Genomic DNA, 7749 nt, shown 5'->3' with positions numbered 1-7749 from the left:
GGGGGGGGGGGGCGATTGTCTGTTCATTTGTTGTTTCGTCTTCGCACGTGAATATAGCTGGGATTTGTCCGGGGTCGATTTTTCTACGTAACGGTGTCTTGTGTGGGCGTGGATAATGGTAATTTCACTCTCATTTTTAAGTGAAGAAGAATAACTAGTAAATATCAAGCAAGTTCCCGCACTGCATCGGCCACTTACATCACTTTTGATGGACCTGAATGAGTGTGATATCTACTAAATGATAAAACTGTTAAATATTTTCTCCACATCCAAGTAAGCTAATTCTTTACCTTAGATCCTTACATAATTCTTTAGATAAGATATCGTTCTTATTCTCCATAGAGAAGCTTTGGCTCATTATTTGCGAATGCGGATAATATTAACATAACGTTTCGAGTTTATGGGATTGATATTATCGGTTCTTTCATGCTGATGGCTTGAGTGGTTCTTTATTTTATGGAAACCCAGAAGGATGAAAGGCAAATTCAACTTCAGCAGGTCTATAACTCACCATACATCTATCACTGTATCCCGTATATCTAATGTTATTTATAAGATTTTTTCGCGTCATCGTACTTTTTATATTAAATTTTATCTTTAACATCAATTAATTGATTATTAGTTGTTTTTTTTATTATTATTATTATTATCTCTCTCTCTCTCTCTCTCTCTCTCTCTCTCTCAACAATGAATGTTTTTACCTGAAACTATTCGCCTTCCCTTTTTCCTCACAAAAACGAACAAAGCTCCTTTCTGAGTCACATATAAAGCTGTTTTCCTCGTTCCTGCGATCCATGTATTCCCCACTAGACGTGACGCCGATCAGTGGCACGATTACTCATTTTTGCCAGCTGAGTGTGCTGGAGCAACAACACAAGGCATTGCTCGGTCCAGGAATCAAAGCAATGATCTCTACGATCCTGGTTCCAACACACTAACCAATATACCAGGCGCCTTCACTTCTTCCTCGGAGTATACAATTTCTTCACTGATGTAACTTTCCTCTGATTCTACCTGCTTTGTGATATATATTTTATACTTTAGCTGTTTCGTTATTCAGGAACTATTCAACATTTGGCACGTACGATTTGGCATTTCGTTACGTTGCTTTACGCCCTTCCTAACGAGTTCAAATCCCACGCGGTTGGACTTTCTCTTTCTTCGTGCCGAAATGATGAAATGTTAATTGATAAAGATATTAAATAGGAACACTGTAATCCACACTACTTGAAAAGGAGATTTCGTGACATGGCCATTGTCCGAGGATGAAAGCTAGCCGCAGAAAAGAAATTGGAGATATCGGGTACAGCTGTATTATTCATTGCGTAATACTTTCTAGGTTGCCATATACATAAAAAAAAACAACAAATTGTTGAATGGACACTAACAGGATTAATAGAGTCATTTCACTCCTAAAGGATTTTGCTTAAGCAGAAATCATTCGGGAAAAAGTTCTACAATAATTATTTTAATTTTCCTAAGTGGTAAATGCTTTACGGTAAAAACTGTATATTTTCTATGTCATTCTAATGATAAGCACCGCGAAATATATGCTTCATTGAGGAAATCTAAAAAAGCCGTAATATGACCAAAGTTTTCATTGTACAAAATTCAGATTCATTCTTCCTGAATTGTCTGAATTAAATTTCTTGACAACAAATTAATCATTAAAGGTAATGCAATATTTCTCCTCTCACGTTTAATAAATAAATCATTTGGTTTACTACATTTAACATGCGAATGCTATATCACTTTTTCTTACCATTTTTATGATGCTACGTTCGCTCTTATATATAATTCCGTTTATCTCTTCCATAGTATATATTTTTAATCTTTTCATGACTGCACATCATCGTTTATCTACTTAACACGATCAATAAGTATTCATACTGGAATTCTTATTCCATTTTATAAATTCTCTATGGCTAACTATATTCCAATAGACTTTTAACATTTTTTCATGCGATCAGTGATTTTTCTTAATCAAGTGTTCTTTCCAGTATTTACTGAATCTGTGAACTACTTTTAGCAAATTTCTCTGCTTTTTTTTTTTTGTTTTGTAATTTTCGTATATTGGCGAGAGTCGATTGTATCTCCAATACATTTGCAATAATGCATAATTTCGTCCAAGAAAATATTTTGTAGTATTCGAATGATGTAGAGAAGAAATATGAAAAAAGATACCTCGTAGAATAATGCTGTTACTATTAAATTTTCATAATAAAGAAAGTTTTATTATTAAATAAAGAATAATTAAATTTATATTTTTCAGTTTCAGAAATATTTCAAGTGTTTCGCATCTTCCAATGAATTAGCCAATTCTTATAAAATATGCGAACAACGCTAAAAATGTTGTGTGGGGAAGCAGCATCAATGTTAACAGAATCAAATACAGCCATACACTAGAACATATCTATGTCTCTTTCGGGGTCGATAAATTACGTACCAGTTACATACTGGGGTGATCTAATCGACTGGCCCCCTCCCAAAAAATTTCGGGCCTTATGCCTAGACTAGAAAAGAAAAAAAGAAGAAAAAGAGAACATATCTATGTCTGTCTTGACCATTATTTACAAAAATGTTTATGCATCAATAGCGAATGAAATATTGGTTTCAAATTTCTGCACAAGGAGCAATTTCGGGGGCGTAGGTACACAACTGGTACTTATTTTATGGACCCAGAGAGGATGAAAGGCAAAGTCGAGCTCGTCGGTATTTGAACTCATTGTAAAGACAAACGAAATGCCGTTAAGAATTTTGCCCGGCGCGGTAACGATTCTGCCAGCCCGCAGCCTTAGTTGCAAAGGAAATTTTACACACGTTTCTCGGTTGTCATAAGATAATTTCTTATCTTATCAGTTGGCTCCTGTCCAACAATACAGCCATTTGGTAGTACAATATTGATGATTAATACGTTGATGTCGTTATGGAAGACAGTATCAGACATGTCTCAACTGGTAGGCTGTGTATATGCTGCAATTCCATTGTGTTTTAGGATTGTAACACAAAGCGTTGGACTCTTGCTAACTTTCCTTTAACCGTATAAAACCTGCATTACCACCACAATCATTTTAACCATTCTTGTCTCTTTATAAGGAATCTTGTAAGAAATCTTTTACATTGAATATCTAAGTTGTCAATAAATGAAAGAGAATTTGAATGATAATTCAAAATATTATAATGAAGTACTTAAAAGGAGTGGCTTCGCTGAAAGAAAAAACGGCGTAAATTCCTCCATACAAACAAGTGAACTAACTGGTTTATACATAGCTCACATCGATTTCCCCTTGTTCCATATGGTTTACTAATTATCTCCCATCCTGTGGTAAACTTATAAATCCTATCTTTAAGGGATCAGATTAGTCTGCTTAAGCTTGTGATGATCAGCTTACTTTATTTCTAAATGAATTTAAATGATATGCTAGTGGGTTTTTTTTTAATTTAGTGACCTGGCTCCCTGTATAGAAATACGTCCTTCACGCAGAAGTGACATTGCATCGATACATTAGGTTCTTCGACAAACATTTAGAGATTAAGGGATATACTATATTCCTAGTACGATCACAGAGACCTAATTCCTATTATCTATTGTGTAGTTCCTGCTTTATGTCTCTGCTGCCCTCATTTCTTTCAATCTACTATTTTCCTAAGCTTTACATCCATAGGTGTTTGTGGGCTTTATACCTATATAGATAGATGGATAGACAGACAAACAGACGGACAGTCAGACAGATAGATAAATAAACAATTATATAGATACTGATATAGTACTATACATTACATAAATATATATGATTATACGCATATATGTATGTGTATGTCTGGGTAAAATATATTTCCATTTGCGCATAGTATACATTTATTCAGTTACAAGTGTGTTCCTTCAGTAGATATATGAAGTATATGTTTATTTTTCTGTGAATACATATACACATATGTATATGAATATAAACATATATATATATATATATATATATATATATATATATATATATATATATATATATATATGTATGTAAGTATGTATGTATGTATAAACATACATACAGACTAGTCTTTATATCTATATTCTCCGTGGATATTTAGTACTTTTGCATCTTGATTCTATGTGTGTATTTTTCTGTATAATTTTCGTTTCTTTCTGTTTATATCCATATATTTATGTATACAAGGCTGTATGTCTGCCAATATATGTGTGCACAGAGGATGCTCTCGCATCGGTTGGTAATGATGTTACCGGATCTGTCAACTTCTCAATATTATACATTGTCAATTCCCCATTCAACAGGATAGGTTCAAAGTTATATAAAACCTTATGATATCTATCTTTTGAAAATCTTCATATCTCCAACAAACCAAATCACGACACAGCCAAAATCTCGGCATTTATTTGTATTATTTTCTCTTCTATTTTTTAGCATTTTATCATTTTGCTCTTGGATTATTTTTTTCACGTATTTCACATAAGAAAAATATAAAGTTGAAGAGACATAATTCTTAAACATTTGTTTTGATATTTCTTACATTCTAAAGTTGTGTTTTTTATTTTTTCTAAAAGTTGAAATCCACCAACACTTGCTTGATAGATTTCGATGTCAAACGGGTAAAATATTTGTTGAACTCTCTGTGCATCAATCGAAAGTTTAAAATAAATCTGGTATCAGATAGTGACTGTCAAAGACAAACAGTACTTCTGTTAGGCGTCAGCATTCAGGCTATCTTATTAAGAAATTTGCTTTACAACCAAGTGTTTATTGGAGTTCCACCTCGCTCACATTTATGAAGGTCTGGTGTGTGTGTGTGTGTGTGTGTGTGTGTGTGTGTGTGTGTGTGTGTGTGTGTGTGTGTGTGTGTGTGTGCGTGTGTGCGTGTGCGTGTGTGCGTGTGTGCGTGTGTGTTTCAACAATGCTTGCTGGTGAAAAGGTAAAAGCTTCAGATTCTATAATTAAATGATAGAAACATTGGAAACAATAACAAAAAACCGGTACCTGATGAAGTAAAGCTTCTCGAAATCGATTCGCTCTGCTCCGAGTTTGTAACGCCAACCTGTCACCTATCCTGTTATAAATGCCATGACCTCCACCGCGGTCTGTTGGAAACCTATAACCAACGGCACCATTCATTGCTAACATTATCCCAGTTTTATCTCAGTTGATTGCTCGGTTTACTCAAGAGCGTTCGTGCGTTTACCCCCTGTAAAAATTAACACCGTTTTTAATTTCGCATTTTAAGCTTCTTTTAGGATAAATGATAAAGATCCTCCCGAGTCTATAAACTCATATAACCTGTTTCCCGTTTTCCCCGTTTATCGGTTTCCTCGTTTCCCAGTCTCTCCGTTTTCCCGTTTTCCCCGTTTCTCGGTTTTCCCATTTCCCCGTTTCCCGGTTTCCCTGTCTCTCCGTTTTCTTGTTTCTCCGTTTCCCCGTTTCTCCTCTTCTCGGTTTCCCGGTTTTCTTGTTTCCCCATTTCTCGGTTTCCCTATTTTTCCCTTTGTCCGTTTCCCTTTTTCCAGGTTTCCCCGTTTCTCGGTTTCCCGCTTTTTCCCGGTTTTCCCGTTCTTCCGTTTCCCGTTTCCCCGTTTCCCCGTTTCATATATATTCCCCACCTGGACAGGACGCTAGCCCGTCTCAAAATTACACCTTTTTGCTACCTGAGTGAACTGGAGCAACGTGAAACGCTGTGTTTTCCTCAAGAACAAAACGCATTGTCCGGTTCAGGAGTCAAAACTCCGATTTTACGATCATCAGTCCAGCACTCTAGCCAATATGCCACTCACCTCCACTTAGCAACTCCTTTTAGACATGTTTCCCTCCATTCAACCTCGTAATGTTTGATTTAATTACCTGCCTCATTCTATGCCGTTGTAATTTTACTGACAACCCTTCAGACTCTGTTTCATACCTTTCCTGAATTTCCAATTCTGGAAAAGCCTTTTGCCTTTTGTGCGTTAACTGTTCTGCCAGCTCGCCGCTTTGCACAAAATATTGACGTAAGAGAAACGCACCAAAAAGTAGGATATGGTCCAGAATAATTTTGATTTCTATTTTTAATAGCCAAGTTTGTTTATGCTTTTACGCCTGAATTATTTCGAACACTGAAGTGATGTTTAAGTCAGGAAACAGATGAAATATGATGGAATATTATTGAAAGGTAAAAATATTATGGATGACGGAAATAAAACTTTACAACAGAAATTGAAAAACACGGACAAAATGCCATGCGATTTATTTGATTTTATATTTGACAGTTAATGTAGGACTGCGTCGAGAAACAACTGAGCCGCCAATGTAAAATAGTAGAAAGGAAAATGATTATGAAGACACACATATAACTAATCAGAAATAGAAAGAAGAATAGTTCCCGAGTGTTGCTCCCTTTTTATCAATATAAAGTTTGATCTTCTCTTTTACAGGCATCAATTCGCAACAAGCTTGACTTCGTTTAGCGGGCTTTCTATCTTTTAACTTGTACTTCTTTTAGTCATTAGTCTGCGGCGATCATGCCGGGGTACCGCTTTGTATAGTTTCAAAGTTTGGCACAAGGCCAGGGTAGAAATAAATAAAAGAATATGAATATATATATATATATATATATAATGTTTATCGCCACATCAATATGGCTGTTCGATGTTACTGCTGTTTTTAACCGCAAGAAGAGTCTCCTCCAATTGGTAATCGATGCAATCTTCAAGCAGAGGAAGAAACCTTTTCCATCGAGCAGAAGACGGGATCACCAGCCCGAACGGTTTCGGCCCTTTTGTGTCTATCTTCAGTAGTGAAGACTCGGCCGCTAGAGATAGCAAGAATTCGCTCCAGCTCACAGTATTTAGAAAACGAAATAACAATTAGTTATTGATCTTGCAAGATCAGTGACTGAATATATAAAAAATATGAGGTAAATGTTTAACTGAAAACATCTTCTATCCCTGTGAATACAAGTCGAAGGCTAACCGATGATGGATTTGCTGGCCGAATGTCCAAAGTCACTCTCAGTATTATCTTTGTTGATAAAATATTTGTAGTCTACAAATTATTTTGAGTAAAGCACAGACACACATACACACATATTGTTGACGTCATAAAAATTATATAATCTTTCGAGAGAACTGCAGTATCATAATTAAGATATACGGATGCACAAGTTAGAGAGATGATTGTATCGTCTATGTACGAGTAACCGCTTGTAGCCTACGCGAAGAGTTGAAAGGGCTGCGGAAGAAAAGTGGTGAGAATACAATATAATGAAAGAAGCATTCTTTATATTATCGACATCTTGTACAGAAGCACGACGAATACATAAAGAATATGAATGCAAAAATCCTTTTCAGATATTCAAAGGCCCTCAAGTTAAGACATATTACGGAAGCTGTACAAACACAAAAGCTAGATTCTCCCCACCACCACTACCACAACGCAAACACGCACGCATACACTCCAGAATACACACACATACGCACCTACACACTTTATAATAGGAAAACATTTAAACACTTACGCACAGTAAGTTGATGGTGAGACTAAAACTGACGACTTAACTACAAACATAGGCGCAGGTGTTCCAATGCTGGCAAAAACAAAAGGGGACAAAGGAATATTAACATATACATTTATATATCATTCACTTGCCACACATATGTAGCACTACAAAGAATCTAATTCCTCGTTTGGGAGTCAATTCCCAATGGAAAGTTCAAAGAGGTAGCATGACGAAAACATTATACATACATACATATATATATATATATATATA

The sequence above is a fragment of the Octopus bimaculoides genome, chromosome 13 (assembly GCF_001194135.2).
Source record: "Octopus bimaculoides isolate UCB-OBI-ISO-001 chromosome 13, ASM119413v2, whole genome shotgun sequence".
Taxonomy (NCBI): Eukaryota; Metazoa; Mollusca; class Cephalopoda; order Octopoda; family Octopodidae; genus Octopus; species Octopus bimaculoides.
Note: the sequence above shows the minus strand (reverse complement) of the source record.